The sequence below is a fragment of the Pipistrellus kuhlii genome, unplaced genomic scaffold (assembly GCF_014108245.1).
Source record: "Pipistrellus kuhlii isolate mPipKuh1 unplaced genomic scaffold, mPipKuh1.p scaffold_m20_p_4, whole genome shotgun sequence".
In the NCBI taxonomy this organism is placed as follows: domain Eukaryota; kingdom Metazoa; phylum Chordata; class Mammalia; order Chiroptera; family Vespertilionidae; genus Pipistrellus; species Pipistrellus kuhlii.
Window position 1 is genome coordinate 84,214,285 of NW_023425540.1, and position 19,426 is coordinate 84,233,710.

The 19,426-nt window shown below is 40.3% G+C and overlaps 1 pseudogene; it reads right to left on the reverse strand.

Annotated features, from left to right (window-relative positions):
* Window positions 1-2,050: 2,050 nt before the first annotated feature.
* LOC118703693 lies at window positions 2,051-7,667 on the reverse strand (annotated as a pseudogene).
* Window positions 7,668-19,426: the final 11,759 nt, after the last annotated feature.

A 19,426-nucleotide genomic window follows, 5' to 3' on the forward strand; every position in this document is an offset into this window, starting at 1 on the left:
TTTGGGCTATATTTTTTATTTGTTTTCATAATTACTATATAATTTCTAATGCTGTTGGGCACCTTTACCATTATTATTCTGAAATCTGGAAGAAATAAATTTATCTCCATTTAATTTATCTATTAGTCTGGAGAATAATCTCATTCTATCATTTAGGGATGTTTCTTCGCCTCCTCATTTTGGTTGCCTGTTTGTGCTTGTGAATATGTATGAGGTAGAACAACTATGTCTCTAAATATCTAGTGCAGAAAGGAGAGTTTCAAATGCTGTATCAGACTAATTAGATCAAATAAAGACTCGTCTCTAGAGACCATCTCTGCCACAAACTAATTGGATTCAGGCATCATCCACAGGTTTGGCAAGTTTTCCAACCAGGGTGGGGCAACTGCTTCTGCCTGGATGCTAATTGTAAATATCAGTGTCTTAATGTGCTTCGGATACTCCACATTTTGGATCAAATTGTTATCCAAAAGGATGTGTCAACTGTTCCTTCCTCCCCACTGGCAAAATCATATCCATAGCAATTATTGGCATGAGAAAGATCCTCCATAGTATGAGGGAAAGACTCACCACAGGAAGGGGTGTCTACCTTCTAAGCTGTATATCCAGAGCCCCAAACTCTGGCTTCTGCTCACACAGCTCTAGTCCACTTTGGCCTCCTTCCATTGGAGCAAAAGATGAGTAGTGGCACAGAGATTTTTGAGTATTGGTCCTTTAAGCAGGTGCCTACATTTCCAGCCTTCTCTCACTGGCAGATAGCAACCCTGCTGCTTTTCACAGGCAGATGTTTACATTAGCACCACTCTCAGTTCTGGAGCTCTCTGTGGGGAAGGGGAGGATAGGGGCAGGCACAGCGACACAGCTTGGGGATTAGACCCTGGAGTTCTCAGGGTCAACCCCACACAACTTATATCTCTCTCCAGAACTTCAGTTGCTTTCTATATAGCAGCCCAGCAGGCTCTTTTGCATTTCCGCTCCTCCTACCAGACTCTACATGGTCTCCACTTTCCATCCTCAGTTATCAGGGTGTTCTCCATCAAGTCTTCAGTTTATTAATTTGGGAGTTTTTCTGTATTTTAGTTGTAATTTGAGTTTGGTCCTGGGAGCGTGTCCATGCAATGTCCACTATTCCATCGCTATTTTAATCTCCATTCCTTCAGTTTATATCCTTCAGTGTGTTTTTTTCTTTTCTCCCCTTCGCGGAGTTGATTTGACCACCTTTTGGTGCATGAGATGATGCTCAACCCACTACATGGTTTTAGTTTTTTGTTTTGTTTTGTTTTTTAATGCACAGTAACAGAATTTATCCATTTTGTTGTGACAGCAATAAAATTGGGTCAATATAATAAAACCTGACTATCCGGTTGCCAATGATAGATAATTGGATCATTTCCAGTTTTCTATTACTCGTTTTTCTTACATCACTGCTTTAAATACATTTGTTTCAAGGTACATATCTGTATTTGTAAATTAAATTTCCATAGGGTAACATAGGTTAGTACTACAATATACATTTCAGGTGTAAAACCAATAACTTGACACCTGTGCAATCTATTGTATGGTCACCACCTAAAGCCTAGTCTACTTTTGTAGTCTCCTTTTATTCTCTTCCCCTCTGATAATCGCCATTCTGTGAGATCTGTAAATTTTTTGTTTCTTCATTTTTTGCATTTTGTTTTGTATAATACATATAAATGAAATCATTGTTTTTGTTATTTTTCATGTTATTTCACTTAGCAAGTTATTCTCAAAATCAATCTAGGTTGTGATTTTGTGTATGTAGGTTTTTTTTTATTAATTGAAGTCCTTTACTGGTACTGCTTCTATGAGAGGAGGAAAGAGGTAAGAGAATCAGTCATTATGGGGAGGGGTCCTCTCTACACAGAACTAAACCAATAAGCAGAAAGTGCTATTGCATTGAAAAATTGGCAGCACAGGGAAAAACAAGAACAGGTGGGATTTGGTGTGTTATTAAAAATATACAGTTCCCTTCACCCAACTGTGGACCCTGGAGGTGGGGACAGATTGGTCTGCTTAAACCCAAGAGGAATCAGAAGAGCAAAAATAATTTGGCCAGAATCATTAGCAGTGGAGGGTCCAGAGGGTGGCAACTGGGTGAAAGGATTGCCTTTCCCTGTATGGAATCCTCACAGCCCCTATGGTCTGGCAAGCAGGGGATAGCCTGCAACCTCCACAAGCTAGTCTGGTGCTGCCAGATTCTCCAGGAAGGGGCTCGAGTTAGCTCACAAAGGCTGGCCCGCTGGAAATGACAGAACTAACCCACAACTTCAGCAGAGTGACCTCTGCTTATAGCAGTTCACTTGTGACTCATGCTTGATCTCCGTCAGCTTCTTGATGGCATCCTTCAAAGTGGCATAGAGCATTTTGCTTTTAAGTTATGAAGACTTGAGGGCTAAAGATAAAGAACAGGTCCTCCTCCATGCTCTCCTTGGTCTCATAAGTTGCATCATCCAGGGTGTAGTGGCAACTCTTAAGCAACATCTTGACAAAAATGGCATACAGGTCACCTATATTCTGGCACACATCATCTACCAAAATATCCTTGACTTCCTCCAGAATAAAATTATTCTATCTTTCTCAAGCAAAGACCACAACCTTTTGATTCTTTGTGTCCTTTGGTGTGGAGGAATTATGCACCTTCATGTAATTAAACACTTTGACTCCATCATAGACAGCCACACAGGAGGTCTTGTTTTGGAAAGTAAAAAGGAGACAGCAAGAAGAGTCTAATATTTATTGGCTATACATGTGTCCTTGTCTACAAGATTCCTGGTTATGTCTTGTTCTTTTTTTTTTTTTTTCCTATTGGGTGGCCTTTTTAATTTTTTATGGGGCTTAATAAATTTATCTAACAAGCTTAGTCAATCCTTTATTATATGAATTGCAAGTATGTTTTGTGGCTTAACTTTGCTCCTCCTAACTTTAACACAGACAAATTTATCTAGTTTTCTTTCCTTTTTTTTCATTTATTTTATGGCTAAAGCTTAATATATTTCATTTGAGAAATCTTTCCAAAACCTTTGGCAATGTGTAAAACAGTGAAGCCTCTGATGGTAGACAAACCTTCTTCTGTTCCAGGATACCTGTGGGCACAGAGCTATATCACAGCAGTACAATGATAAAATTATATAATAGGAATGAAGATCTCAGAAAAAATATACACAGGCTTACCACAGAAATATTAGTTTGTTTTCAAACAACCACAATAAAATGAATATCACAATATAATCACCTGAAATTTTCGATTTTCCAGTGCACATAAAAGTTATGTTTAGTCTACACTGAAGTCCAGTATGTTATAGTATTGTTAAAAAAAAAAAAAAAAAAGTGTACATTATCTTTATTAAAAAGATGCTTTGTTGTGAAAAAATGCTAACCATGCTCTAATCCTTTTGCTGTTGGAGGTTCTTGCCTCTATATTGATGGCTGCTTATTTACCATGGTGGTGTTGCTAAAGGATGACACGTGACTGTGGCAACTTCTTAAAATAAGACAATTAATTTTGCTGCATTGACTGACTCTTCAATCAATTCAATTATTTTTCCAAATGATTTCTCTGTAGCATGTGATGCTGTTTCACAGCATTTTATCCATAGTAGAAATTCTTTCAAAACTGTAGTCAGCCGAAACCAGTTTGGCTCAGTGGTAGAGCGTCGGTCTGCGGGCTGAAAGGTCCCAGGTTCGATTCCGGTCAAGGGCATGTACATTGGTTGCGGGCACATCCCCAGTAGGGGGTGTGCAGGAGGTGGCTGGTCGATGTTTCTCTCTCATCGACGTTTCTGGCTCTCTATCTCTCTCCCTTCCTCTCTGTAAAAAATCAATAAAATATATTAAAAAACAAAACAAAACAAAAAAACTGTAGTCAACTCTCTGAAATCCTGCTGCAGCTTGAACAACTAAATTTATGTACTATTCTAAATCCTTAGTTGTCATTTCAACAATCTTCACTCACTAAAAGAAAATCCAATCTTAAGAAACTTTCTTTGATAATCCTTAAGAAACAACTCATCCCAGTTTTATCATGAGATTGCAACAATCCAGTCATATCTTCAGGCTCCATTTCTAATCCTAGTTCCTTTGCTATTTGACATCTACATTAACTTTCTCAACTAAAGTTTTGAGCCCCTCAAAGTCTTCCATAAGGATTGGAATCAAATCTTCTAAATTCTTGTTAATGTTTACACACACACAAGTATAAACATCTATACAAACAATCCTCAGGATAGGTCGGACTCAACGTACCGGTACGTCATTTCATGGTTACATCACAATCTCCCATTTACTTATAAAAAGAAAACTTCTGTCATTTCGATGTATTTACATATTTGCTTTATGTTTATTATTATTTACTGGAGGCCCACTGCAGAAAATTCTTGCCCAGGAGGGAGGGTCCCTCCAGCCTGGGATCAGGCTTAAAACGCCAGTTGGACATTCTCTGAGGGGTCCTGGATAGGAGAGTGTCAGAAATTGTTATCTTTTCATCTTTTTTACCGTTTCACTTCATTGCTGCTGTGTTCGTGCTTCCTATGAGTGACGTAGGTGTGTTTGTAGGTAGATTCTGAACATCACATTTCTCAGTAGGAACAGATCTGCAACATAACTCAAGGACATACTGTACTAGAAATAGGGGAGTATGCTAATTAGATCAGTGTTCCTAACAAAGTTGGGGTCTGGGTGAAGCCTCCCGGGGTCCTGGATGCCTGTGGCCAGCCAAAGGGAGGGAAGCCAGGATCCCGGTGGCCTGCCAGCAACCAGAAACAGGAGGCCTGGGTCCCAGGTACCAGAAGAAAGCTGGTATATCTATTTAATCAGCACCCAAGGATATTTTTTCTATTCATTTTGGAGAGAGGGAGGGGAGCAAGAAACATTAATGCAAAAAATATCCATTGGTTGCCACCCTTAAAAGCTCCGACCAGAGATTGAATCCTCAATTGAGGTACTGGCCTTACTAGGAATCAAAACTATGACCCTTCAGTGCATAGGACCAAGTTCCAATATAGGCATACTGGCCAGAACTAATGTTAATATTTTTTTTTCTTTTTTTTTTAAATTTTATTGATTATGGTATCACATAATTGTCCTCATCCCCCCCATTCCCATCTCAAACCCCTCCCCACTTATGTCCCCACCCACCCTGTTGTCCATGGCCACTGGCTAGGCCCATACGCATGCACACAGTCCTTTGATTGATCTCTCCCTTTTACCCCAACCCTCCCCTATTTTCCCTCTGAGGTTTGAGAGCCTGATTGCTGCTTCTCTTTCTCTGGGTCTGTTTTTGTTCATCAGTTTATGTTGTTCATTATTTCATCTAGATGTGTGAGATCATGTGATCCAAGAAATACCCTTGTAAGAACCAAAACTGAGACATAAGCCATAATGGTTATGTTGAGAGGCAAGTAAATCAGTCTGTAGTGAGTTCCTTTCTGGGCCAACAGTTCCTTTGAGTCCCAATTTCAATGTCAAACAGTTCCTTATGTGTACATGTCAGTCATGATATTTCAGATATGGTTGGTGGACAAATGGTGGTGATGCAGGTCCAACCATCTCTGGTTTGGTCCTGGGCGCCCTTCAGCAACACGCAGCTGCTGTATGCTGGTATGGCGAGGCATCGTCAGTGTCTTCCATCTATGAACTGTTTCTCTTCTCCTTTTTTTTTTAATCTTTATTGTTCAAATTATTAAAAATATTCCTCTTTTTGTCTCCCTCCATTGCTCCCCTCCACCAGGTTCCCACCCTACCTTCTGCCCTTTCCCCACCCCTCATTGCCCTCATCCATAGGTGCACAGTTTATCTTCAGTCTCTTCCCACATCCCCCTTTCTCCTTTTCCCTGAAAATTGTCAGTTCACTCCCCTTCCATACCTCTGATTCTATTATATTCAACAGTTAATATTGTTCATAAGATTTTTTTTTTAATTTCCTTGGTTTTTAGATTCACTTGTTCATAGTTACGTATTTGTTGTTCATAATTTTTACTTTATTTTTTTCTCTTCCGAAAGAACCCCCTTCAGCAATTCATATAATTCTGGCCTGGTGGTGAGGAACTCCTTTACTTTTTTTTTTTATTGGTGAAGCTCTTTATCTGGCCTTCGATTCTTAGTGATAGCTTTGCTGGATAGATTATCTTTGGCTGTTAAGTTCTTACTACTCATCACCTTGAATATTTCTTGCCATTCCCGTCTGGCCTGCATGGTTTCTGTTGAGAAGTCAGCTGACAATCGTATAGGTGCTCCTTTATAGTTAACTACCTGCTTTGCTCTTGCTGCTTTTAATATTCTCTCTTTGTTTTTTGCTCTTGGAATTTTAATTATGATTTGTCTTGGTGTGATCTTCTTTGGATTCCTTTTGTTTGGAGTTCTGTGCGCTTCCTGGACTTGTAAGTCTAATTCTTTCACCAGGTGGGGGAAGTTTTCTGTCACTATTTCTTTCAGTATGTTTTTGATATCTTGCTCTCTCTCATCTTCTGGGACCCCCATAATTCTGATGTTGGTTCGCTTGAAGTTGTCCCAGAGGTTTCTTACATTATCTTCAACTTTCTGGATTCTCTTGTCTTCTTGCTTCTGCGGAGGAGTGTCTTCTGGCTCTTTATGTTCCAAATCTTTGACTTGATTCTTGTGATCTTCCATTCTGTTTTTAGGACTCTGTATAATGTTTTATTTCAGACAATGTATTCTTTATTTCTTGTCGATCCCTTATTATTTCTTGTTGATTCCTTATTATTTCTAGTTGATCCCTTTTCATATCCTCATAGGACTTATCAATCTTTTCTAGGAAATTCATGACAAACCTTATAAGCGTGGTTTTGAACTCTATATCTAGTTTCTTTTTGTCCTCCATTTCTTTCGTTTGTGATCTATTTCCTTGTCTCGGCATTTTCACAGCTTCCCTGAGTTGGTAGCCTTAAAAGTCTCTGTGTTCTGCTTGGATGGGGCGGAGTTTCAGGGTGGAGCCTACAACTTGGTTTCCTTCAGCCACGCCCTATGCAGCTCCTGAGTCTCAGTGTTTCTCAGTGTCCTTCGGTACTCGATGCAAGCACCTCTCAGAGTGAGGTGCCCTCGAGTTTCGCCTGCTACCTAACAGTCTAGTCTCTCCACCAATGAGCCCGGAACTGGGGTTCAGTTCAGTTGGAAGTGGGGTTAAAAGTGGGGTTCAGAGCAGTCTGGAGCTTTTGTCTCCTTCGCGCCAGGGCAATCCCACGGCACAGCCAACCGTCCCTTCTCTGCGTGCAATGTGCGTGCCTCCAGGGGCTCTGCCTTTCGCCGCTCCCCTGGGATTCCGCCTCACAGCCCAGGCTTCCTCTGTTTGAGCTTGGGTCCCCAAGGTCTGGCCTAGAACCGGGGTTCAGTGCTGTCGGGTCTAGGGTTCAGCACAGTCCAGAGCTTTTATCTCCTTCCTGCTACGGGACACCAGCCAGGCACTCAGCCTCGCCCTCCTCTCCGGCTCTGTCCTCTCCGCATGCAGCGTGTCTCCATACCTTAGGATTTTACAGCTCCTCTGATTTTCCTTCTGGTTTTCTTTCCTTCTTGTTGTAGAATTTCCAGTCAGTCGACTTTCCTGTAGCTCTGGGCAATGTCCGTTTTATATTTTAGTTGTATTTTATTGAAATTGTTGTGTGCGGCTGCAGTTAGGTGTTTACGTGTGCAGCCATCTTGAATCCTCCCACATACATCTAACGTTAATATTCTGACCTCTTCCCAGGACCCATAAATGTTCTTATTGGAATCTTAAATTATGAATCTTTCCCAAAAGGTTTTCAATTTACTTTGCCTCCATTCATTAGAGGAATCATTACCTATCTTAGCTATATCCTGGTGAAATGTATTCCTTAAATAATAAGACCTGAAAATCGAAATAACTCTTAATCCATGAGCTAAAGAATGGATGCTATATTAGCAGGCATGAAAATAACAATCTCATTGTACATGTCCATTAGACCTCTTGGCTGACAAGTGTTTGTCAACTGTCAATTAGCAGTAATATTTTGAAAAGAATCTTCTGAGCATGTCTCAACAGTGGGCTTAAAATATCCAGTAAACCATGTCATAAGTGGATGTGTTATCATATAGGCATTGTTGTTCCATTTATAAAGCGCAAGCAGAGTAGATTTAGCATTATTCTTAAGGTCCCTAAGATTTTCAAAATGGTAAATAAGCATTCACTTCAAGTTACTAAATACATTAGATCCTAACAAGAGAATTAGCCTGTCCTTTGAAGCCTTGAAAGCAGGCACTGACTTCTTCCTAGCTATAAAAGTCCTAGGTGGCATCTTCTTCCAATATAAGACTCATATCTACATTGAAAATTTGTTGTTTACTTTATTAGTAATCATAGCTTGTAGAGAGCTACAGGGACATTCTTTTAATTCTTATCAGCTGAGCCCGACAGCACTGGCAGAATCCTGTTATCAGTACCAATTTCTTATCTTTATCCAAGTGCTTGGAATGAGGAACAAAAATAAGGAACTTACCCAGATCTTGATGAATAGGATCTGGCCACACCCAAAACTCCCTTTGACCTTAAACTCCCCTTTGGTAATCAATAAATGTGCTGTGTTGTCTGTGGTGAGTGTGACTGTCTCTCCATCAGCGAGATGGCGCCCACTTAGTGCCATCTGTTTCTGCCTCCATGTCTCTTCTTTCTTTCTCTAATTTCTTAATCCCCAGCTCCTCCACTCAGGAACCTGTCGTTTTCCATGCGGGACGCAGAAAACAGAGAAAATGCCCACTGCAATAGCTATGTCTTCTAGATAACTTGCTATAGCTTCAACATCAGTATTTGTTGCTTCACCTTTCATTTTGTTATGGAGATTGCTTCTTTACTTATACCTCATGAACCAACCTGATAGCTTCCAACTTTTCTTCTACTGCCTCTTCACCTTTCTCAGCCTTCACAAAATTGGAGAGAGTTGGGGAAATGCTTTTTATTATTCTTAAGCTTAAGGAAATGTTGTGGCTGGTATGATCATTTCATTAACCATTGAGGTCAAGAGTGAAACAATATTATTGAAGTATACTTTTTCTGGATCCTTTATCCAGACCTCTAAAATTTGGTCCTTATCAGCAATAATGCTGTTCTGATTTATCATCCATGTGTTCATTGGAATAGCAGCTTTATTTTGCTTCAAGAATTTTTTGTTTACATTCACAACTTAGGTAACTGGCACAACCTGGTTTTAGATAAGCCTTATTTTTTTTTAATTTAAAGTGAGAGTCAAGTAACTTTTCCTTTCACTTGAACACTTTGAGACCACTGTGGTGTTAACTGGCCTAATTCCAATATTTTTATATCTGAGGAAATAGAGAGGACTGAAGAAAGAGACAAAACAGCTGGTCGGTAGAGCAAACAGAAAACACCATTATCAATTAAGTTTGCCATTTACAAGGGTGCCATTCATGGTGCCTTAAAAACAATTACAATAGCAACATCAAAGATCACAAATCACTATAATATATATAATTAAAAAATGTTAAATATTATGATTATTGAAATGTAACAGACACAAAAAGTGAAAAAATGCTGTTGGAAAATTGTGTTTAGATGGAGCTCCTTGATGAAGGGTTTCCACACTTTCAAAATAAAGTGAAGCACAACAAAATTATGTATGCTGGTAATAGGAATGCTTACTAAGAGCAAACTATTCTTAAGTTTATAAACATGAGATAATTTGTCTTAATGATTTGCAACTTGCTAGATGACAAAAGCAAGCTGAGTAAATGTCCTTTGCCCAGAAAAACCTCTGTATTAATATATTTAGTGAAATCAAAAACTATCAGTAAAAGGTCCTGAGAAGTTAAGGACCTGCCTATAAGGTAAAGAGATAATTTATATGTTGTGAAAAAAAATTGAGTGAAATTTAATTACTAGGAGGAAGAAAACAGGCAACAACTTAAATCTAAATTGGAGGATCCTTGGAACCACCAAAATTCCCCTCCTGAACCAGTTTAAATCTGGTGTTGTCCAATAACTCACATTTCATATGAATCAAAGTACTATCTTACAGGACAAGGCTAGAAAAATAAGTCATCTATATTTTCTCAAGTTTTAAAGGCTTTTCTTTTACAACTTAAGTCTTCAATCCAACTAGAATTGATTTTAAAATTGAGGGAGAGAAATGGATTATTTTTCACTCAGATGTAAAATATCCTATTAATATTAATCTTTAAAAGTATACTCTGTGTCTCTTTCACTATATTTTGTTTTACGATATAACTCCTGTTGAATATATTATTGTCCATCCCAGCAATTTGTTATATTGCCTTTAAAACTTTTTGAAAATAATCTAAGGAATTTGTCTTTTAACACACGAGATCATGAGAATTCTGACTTCATATTACAGTGTTTTACAAATTATCATACTTTAAAAAGATAGTAGCTTGTAAGAACATGTAATAAATATATTTAACATGCAATGTGTATTAATTTTAAAGCATGCCTTTATCATTTATTTAAAACATCTTTTGTCCTCATTTAATAAAAACTTATCTGGACACTGAGTAAAGCTAGCAATAAAAATATTGGTCCACAATGTGTTATAAAACTTAATCTGATCACATTTATTGGCAAATTAAAGCTTTAATACTTAGTTTTAAGCCCTTCTGACTTTTACAACTTTGTTGCTTTTTTCTTCCTACTTTTTATGTTAATTCAGTATTAATTTAATATTAAAATGTCCATTTTATTTTTTAAGGTCTAAAAATGCTTTACAATTCTAGTGTATTTAAAAGTTTTTAAAAATCATTCTTTAACCAACATTTCATTAACCATTGAGGTCAAGAGTGAAACAATATTAGTGAAGTATACTTTATCTAAAAAAAATTTCCCACCTTCTCATCATTATTGCTTTTCACGTCTTTCTTCCATAGAATTTACTTTTACACTATACTTTCAAAAATAACTGGAATAACATTTTGCTATATAACTGAATAGTTAATATGAATAATCCTGCTAATATACATTGATATACATATTTTTGAGTGAATATACATTGTTATTTATGTTGGGTATACATGTAAGGATGGAAGTCATACAATAATCCTATACTGAATCTTTTAAAGAACAAATTGTTTTCTAAATGACCTGGACCAATTTAAAATTAGGTTGTCGTTTTATATTCTAGATTTAAGACCCTTAAATTATATAATATGACTTACATACTTTTAATTATATTCTGTGGGTGTGTTTTTAATTTCTTGTGTCATGCAACAATGCTGACCTTGTTTTTTTTTTTATCTCTAAAGAGGTGTTTTGTTTTGTAAATTCCTTATGACTTTCTACATATTAAATCATTTCATCTGTCAGTAGTCTTATTTCTTTCTTTCCAACCTTGGTATCTTTTATTCATATGATTGCACAACTGTCCTATTCAATATAGAATGTAAGTTGCAAGAGTAAACCATCCTTGACTTGTTATGGATTTAAGGGGAAAACTTTCAGTATTTAACAATTATATATGACTGGAGGCCCAATGCATGAAAATTCGTGGAGTAGGCCTTCCTTCCCCTGGCTGCTGGCACAGGCTTCCCTCCAGCACACAGGACCCGGGCTTCCCTCCTCAGTCACCAACAGGCACCCAGGACCTGGGGTGCTTCCCTCCTCTGGCTACCCGTAGGCACCCAGGACATGGGCTGATTTACCTCAGGGCACCTGCAGGCATCCGGGACCTGGGCTGGCTTTCCCCCTGCCTGGGTTCATCAAGAAGGATATCTGGTATGTTGTCTAGTCTAATTAGCATATTACCCTTTTATTATTATAGACACTAGAGGCCAAGAGCATGAGATTCATGCACACTGCTGGAATCCTTAGCCTAACCTGTGGCCTCTCACAGTCTGGGACCCCTCGGGGAGGGGACCTACATTGGCAGTCAGACATCCCCCAACAGGTCCTTAGTGCTGCTGCAGAGGTAGGAGAGCCTCCCGACACCTGCTGATCTACTCACCAGCCATGAGTCTAGCTTATGGCTGAGCAGCACTCCCCCTGTGGGAGCCCACTGAACACCAGGAGGCAGCTCCTGTGTTGAGCATCTACCCTCTGGTGGTCAGTGCACATCACGGCGACCAGTCATTCCTCCAATGCATCTATTGCCATATTATCCTTTTCTTACATAGGATATTATAAAGGACTATAGGCATAGCGCATGAAATTCGTGCACTGGGGGGTTATCCCTCAGTCCCGTCTACACCCTCTCTAATCTGGGACCCCTTGGGAGATGTTCGAGGCCATAAACTGCCAGTCAGACATCCCTTTCACAGTCTGGGACTGCTGGGTCCTAACTGCTCACCTGCCTGCCTGCCTGCCTGCCCCTAACTGCTTCTGCCTGCCACCCCGATCGCCCCCTAACTGCTCCCCTGCCAGTCTGATTGACACCCAAATGATTCCCTGCCAACCCGATCACCCCAACTGCCCTCCCCTGTCGGCCCAATTGCCCTCAACTGCCCTCCCTTGCAGGCCTGGTCAAATACAACTGCCCATCCCTGCCGGCCATCTTGTGATGACGCGAGGGTGGAGACAAGCTCATATAAGCATGATTTAATCTTTGGGGTGATCTATATATGGACCAATAGCATCAGCATCTTCTAATTGCTAGTATTTTCTTTACTTCAAAAAAATCTTTATCAGTGTAATCCTATTGTATATAATAAAAGCGTAGAATGCAAATTGTCCCCTTCACTGAGAGTTGTTCTCAAAAGGAAAATGGGGAGGGGGAGGAGGCTTCTAACCTAGTTCAGTATCTGGTTAAAATTTTAGTCTTCCTTGTTCAATCAATTTGCATATTACCCTTTTATTATATAATACTACACTGTCGTCCAAGTCTTAATGCAATATCTGTTCCCAGCCTTTTTCACCATGTGGGAAAATAGGATAGGTCATTGTATCTAATGTAGGGAAAAGGATACTGATTTAATTTTTGTGGCATTCAGATTATTGGGATCTGGTTTGCAATGAATAAGCAAGTCCCTTTCAAAAGAAGGTCCTCCATCTTCATTTCTGAATATGATGGGAACTTCGGTTACATAGGGATAATTATATCTACCTGTATCACTATTATGATCATGTTTAATCACCAGTATTATTTCCATGCGACACCACCACTTTCAGCTTCAAAATGTCAAGAAAAACAACTAAATACATACACACACACACACACACACACACACGATTGGCACTGGTCAGAGCTTTATATGTATCTCGCATGCGCAAGTCAACTTAGCCTTTTATATATATAGAACTTGCTTAATTAGACTATTTTCTGATGGTGTGTTTGAGTGATGGTCAATCTGCATATTACTTTTATTAGATAGAAGCCTGGTACATAGGTGGGGGCCAGCTGGTTTGCCCTAAAGGGCACCCCAGATCAGGGTTCCTTTGGGGTGTGGGGTGGCCTGAGAGAGGTGGTGGTTTGCAGGCCAGCCACACATCCTTGCGACCCAAGCAGAGGTCCTGGTGTCTGGGATTTATTTACCTTCTACAATTGAAATTTTGTAGCCTGGAGAGGAGCCAAGCCTCCTGCTCACTTGGTGGCTGGCTGCCATTTCTGTTTGGATTTGTTTACCTTCTATAATTGAAACTTTGTAGCCTTGACTGGAGGCTTAGACTGGCCAGGACAGGTGGAAAGCTTGGCTTCCTTCGTTGCCTGGGAAACCCAAGCCTCCCTCCTGCTCTATGCCTGTAGCCATCTTGGCTGGGTTTATTTGCATACTTACTCTGATTGGCTAGTGGGCGTAGCAGGGTGAGGGTTAATTTGCATATTACTCTTTTATTAGGATATTTTCTTTCTCCTAAAGGGATCAAATTTTATCCCCTAATTTCCTATAAACCTATCTTGAATTTCCTAATGCATCAGAACTGACATTTTTCCTTTTTCTCCTATCCTTCAAGGTCAGGTTTAAAGATCACCTCTTCAAGAAAGCTTTCCCGCAAGAGAATTTTCCATCACAACATATATGTATATGTTAGTCATGAGCTTTAAAAACAAATATGTGATCTTATTTTTATATTCTAAGTGAGATCCTTTTCATATAGCTTTATTAAATGATATTTAAATGAATACTAGATATAAAAATAAACCTCTGGGAAGCCACAAAGGGTTCTTTAATTAAAAGTATCAGAAAAGGCCTCTGCAACTTTTGCTATAGCCATCCCACAAGCTTTTTCATGTCAATAGCACTATACAGAGTAGAGCCTCAAAAGTGTACTATGGTACCACATTTAGTAGATACATACAGTGTCTCGGTTAAAGAGGCTTGTAGATAGACAAAGAGCTATGGGAGGTAGGTAGGCCTGCAGGGAATATGTGAGAGATCTGACATGCCAGAACTAACAAAAAACACCTACAAACAAGGAAAACCACAGCAGACACAAGAATGACAGAGGGCAAACTTGAAACCTCTTCCACAATGTGGTCTGATAACACAGCACAATATCTGAGTAGGGTAGCCTTGAAGCTTCTTGCCTAGGGGCATTCCAGCCAGGAGTATAAATCTTCTGAAATTCCAAGTAAGCGGGGCAGTAGGTTCTTTCAGCAGCTGAACTGCCCACTCAGATTATGTATCTAAATGGATTCCTTTTCTGCAAATAAAAATTTGCCTGCTTTTGCTATTTGTTGTCTCTTGCTTGAATTCTTTCCTACAAGCAATAGAAGAAACTTGCACAGAGACCACCTCTACCATCTCTAATATAATGATTAAGTTTAGAAAGATTCATCTATATATAAGATCTCTTCATCCTTATAAATTTTAGTTCAAAAATTCAAATTATACCTGACCTCCCCAGAGAATGGTGGTGATTTCTCTTAGTTATTTCCTGACTACAATCTTTTTGTCCTATTTAGACTGGTAAAGTTAAAGCAGGATAGAAGTTATGTGAGACTACAGGAATGTATTTTAGAGGTATGGGTTAAAGTTTAATACTCAGAGACAGTTAAAGCATTTAAATAACTTAAGATAATGAGAGAATTAGAAGAATATGGCTATTTGTACTTTATATTTAATATAATCTCACTCAATTTAATGACAACTATAAATCTTGTGTATTTTTTTTTAATAGTTGTTATTGATTTCAGAGAGGGAGAGAAAGATCGAGGATAATCACTAATTGGCTGTCTCTTGCATGCCCCCCTATTGGGGATCAAGCTGGCAACTCGTACATGTATCCTTGACCAGAATCGAACCCGAGACCTTTTAATCTGTAGGCAGATCTCTAGCCACTGAGGCAAACCAGCTAGGGCCTGTGCATTTAAAATTATAGTTTATTTTCATTTTTACAAACTATATATTTAAATAAATTTCATCAGTGCACACCCACTCTAAGAAAACTACATGATATGCAGGGATGATAAATATCAAAAAGTATAATGGAATTAAAGGCTGAAGTAAAGTACAAGGGTCAATAAGGTAAGCAGAACAAATACTGGTGTACCTAAGTAAACCTGTTCTTAAAAGACTCAAAAGCATTTCCAAGAAGACACAGTTCATCCATTGCAGCTGAGGCAGAAGACTGATAGTTAAGTAGATTTTGATTAGGGTTATTCAACATTTGTAAAAAATGAATTGAAGGGTAAACTAAGGCGGCATGAATCACAAAAGTTTCAGTGTAAACAGTCCTTCATTCAGATGCTAAATTTTTTGCATTTTAATAGCTTTCCTGTGATATAAATTATCTTGAATGTTCTTCCCCATTGTTTTGCAAGTAGTTCCTTTGCAGGTCGTGAACTGGCTACCAGTGAATGTATGACAAAATCATAATGAAAAGAGTAGTAAATCCCAATCTAGAAAATCAGTCTATTTAAGTGTATATAATGTAATTCTTCGAGATCTTGACCACACATTAGTGTTATAGAGTAGGCTCTCACCAGACATCAAATCTATTGGTGCATTGCCTTGATCTTAGGACTTTGGGCCTCTAAATAAATTTATGCTGTGTGTAAGTCAAAACAAAACCTATCTTGTCATAAGTCAAGCAACCTATGCTGCCTTAAGCTAGAAACTTCATCCTCAACATAGTAACTCGGGAAAGTGGAAGTCAGTTTTCATGTATAGCAAGGTTCTGGAGATTCAAAGCAAAAGAATGGCTTCCTTTGTCCTGGACACTTCTTGACCTTGCCCAAAAATAGGTGGGGACGGGATGATGAGGGGATGGTCTTTTTAATCCCCCAAACCCCTAATTTACCAATATGCACGTTTATGTTGAAGAAAGACTATCTTTGAACCCAGCTTTCAATGTTAAATTATAGCATCCCACTCTAGCCGGAATAGCTCAGTTGGTAGAGCATAGACCAGAGAACTGAAGGGCCCCAGGTTCAATTCCTGTCAAGGGTATATGCTGGGGTTGTGGGCACGATCCCAGTGGGGGACTTGCAGGAGGCAGCCGATCCACGATTCTCCCTCATCCATGATTCTCTCTCACCATGAATGTTTTTCTCTCTTCCTTCTGATCTGAAATAAAACGTTATTTTTTAAAAAAAATTATAGCATCCCTAGTCTGGGCAGCTCAACAGGTGCACATTGCATGGTTGTGCTCCAGGTTGTTACATTTAACAAAGGCGTCTTGCATAGCGCTCGGGTTTTTTTGTTAAGTGAAAAAATCCTTTTTCTGCACGATCCGGTATATAGCATTAAGGTAAGAAACAATATATGCAGTGTTATATTTGTTTTAAATGTCGTAGTGGTTTTGCGGCTCCCAGGTTTTTGTTTTTTCCTTCGAAAACAGGTCCAAGTGGCTCTTTATGTCTTAAAGGTTGCCGACCCCTGTGACTAGTGCCTAGTTCGTAACCACATGTATCAAGCAAGGCCTCCTCACCACCCGGTGAAATCCAGGTAACTGTCCTGGCACCAGGTTCTTCAGCTAACTCTGATTAAAACTCAAGGAAACTGAGTAACAGATGATTAAAACCTGGGACTGGGCGAGGGGGGGGGGGGCAGTACATTTTATCCATAAGTTCCTAAAAGTAGTCCCGTGCAGACCCAAGCTTTACTTACCCAAGAGGTCAACAGCCTGAGGAGGCAATGTCCCTCCGCGGCCCCGACTCCCACGCCGGACGGACGCTACTACACCCGGAGCCGAACTCCACTCCCACTTATCCCGCCGCCGGCTCGAAAAGTGAGTGCAGACGCATCCTTTCGCCCCTCAGGCGTCTTCTCCGGCAGCTCAGACCCCAGTGCCTCTGCGAGCGCCTCCCAGGGCGCCTCTCAGCCGGCGGAGCCCCAACCGCCCTCAGTGTGCGCAGCGCGCCGAGTCCTGACCGGCCCCTCAGAGGCGCGCGCGGCCCCCGCGAAGCTGCCCAACCGACGGCCGGGCCAACGGCCACTCACCCGAGCCTCTTGTCCGGTGCGAACGTACCTACCTCAGCGCCACTCGGAGCCGTTTTTCGCCTCACTAACTCTTCCTACCGCCACCGCCGCGCGCCCTAGCGCTGCTGAGGAGGGGGCTGGGCAGAGGTAAGTTTTATGGGGTCCGTGCCTGTGGACTCCAGCCAATGGCAGCACGAACGTGCGCCCGCCCAGCCAATCAGAGACGATCAGGTGGAGTGGGCGGGGAGAGAGCGGGCCGCGGGGTGGAAGTTACCTGAGGGGCTCAGAGAGTTCTGGTAGTTTTAAGACTTTTTTTTTCCCCCCCATCAGCCCTTGGGGCCTAACCGCCAAGTGCGGAGCTAACCCTCTGAGGCGATTGACGGTTAGAAAAGTTTTCTGAAAAATCTCTGATGAACTTCTACAAAAAAGCCGCCAGCCGGTTGCAGCTTGTCAATTTATTGCAATTGTGTCACACATCTTTAAAAAAAAAATACATTTTTATTGATTTCAGAGAAGAAGGGAGAGGAAGAGATAGAAACATCAATAATGAGAGAGAATCATGATAGGCTCAATCTCCTCCACAATCCACACAGGATCCAGCCTACAACCTGGGCATGTTTCTCCTGTTGTGCTTCAGGTTGTTACATTAACATCGTGCTCGGGTTTTAATGTTATTCCTGATATTCTAGTGCCTCGTTCCTAACCACATGTATCAAGCAACGCCTCCTCACTACCTGGAGAAATCTAGCACCAGGTTCTTCAGCTAACTATGATTAAAACTCAAAGAAACTGGGTAATAAATTATTAAAAATTGGGCTTGTGGTTCCTCCTGCAACCTTCTGGTTCATAGGTCCAAGCTCAACCACTGAGCCAGGCTGGCCAGTCTAAATATCACATTCCTTGGTTACAGAGTTTTTGTAACTCCTTAAACTTTGTGACTCAGGCTAGTGATCCAGGCCCAGTTTTGTTTTCTTGATTTTCCTCCGTTGCCCAAGGGACTCGCCACCCTAGGCCTCATCAGAGTACCTGAGACCCACTCTGCTGCCTTGCCTTCACCCTCTTGGTGATGATCAGGCCCTGTGTAGTGACTGAGTACTGTCTGTGCTAAGTGCAGGAATTCTAACCTTCTACTTTGATAAAGCCCTCCCATCACGGAAGGTACAGCTGCCCGCCCTGTACTGCTAAATCACCAGCTACAAGAAAAATGAGTCAAGGCCAGGAAATCTAGAAGTCTAGGTTGGTAACAGAAAAACAGACTCCAACCCAGTGGGTTGCCAAAATACGGTCCAGGGGGTCTGCAAGGTCAATACCATTTTTCTCAGAATAGGAAGATATTTGCCTTTTTCATTCTCATAGTTTCAGGAGTGTGCGATAGAACTTTCCAGAATGTGAGAATCTGGGTGTCTTATATCAAACACTAAGGAAATTGGAAAAATTGGAAAACAATGCAAGTCTTCACATAATTTTTTTATTTAGTGTTGTCAAGGGAGAGATGATGTGGGAGGGAGTGGAAGGCAATTACATTTGACCTTTGAGGCACAGGGGTTTGAACTATGTGGGTCCACTTTTATGCAGATTTTTAAAAAATTGACCACAGTTTAGTTGACCCAGCATTTCAAACCTGAGTTGTTCAAGAGTAAACTCCCTGGTTGAGAATCCATGTTGCTGAGGTATAATTATAGTTATACTCGAATTTTCAACTGAACAGAAGGTAGGCACCGCAACCCCAGAGTTATTCAAGGGTCAAAAGAAAAATTGGAGCCAGATAAGAAATTTGCACTGTACTCAATCAATAGTAAATAGCCTTTAGAAATCTCATGTGTATTTAGGGTAATAGGATATCTTGTGTGTCATTTTGATAACAGTAATAATTAAAACTTACTGAGTATTATGTTAACCAAGTTCATTGCATGCAATATTTTAAATTTATTTCCACATTTGAAGTTGGACAATCTTTATTGAAAGCCATGCTAGCTTACTTAATTAGCCATGTCTTCAGCAAATTAGGCTACCTCTTAGAGCCACAATGACTTCTCTTTAAAATGTAAGTAATGGCCAAGACCGGTTTGGCTCAGTGGATAGAGCGTCGGCCTGTGGACTAAAAGGTCCCAGGTTCAATTCC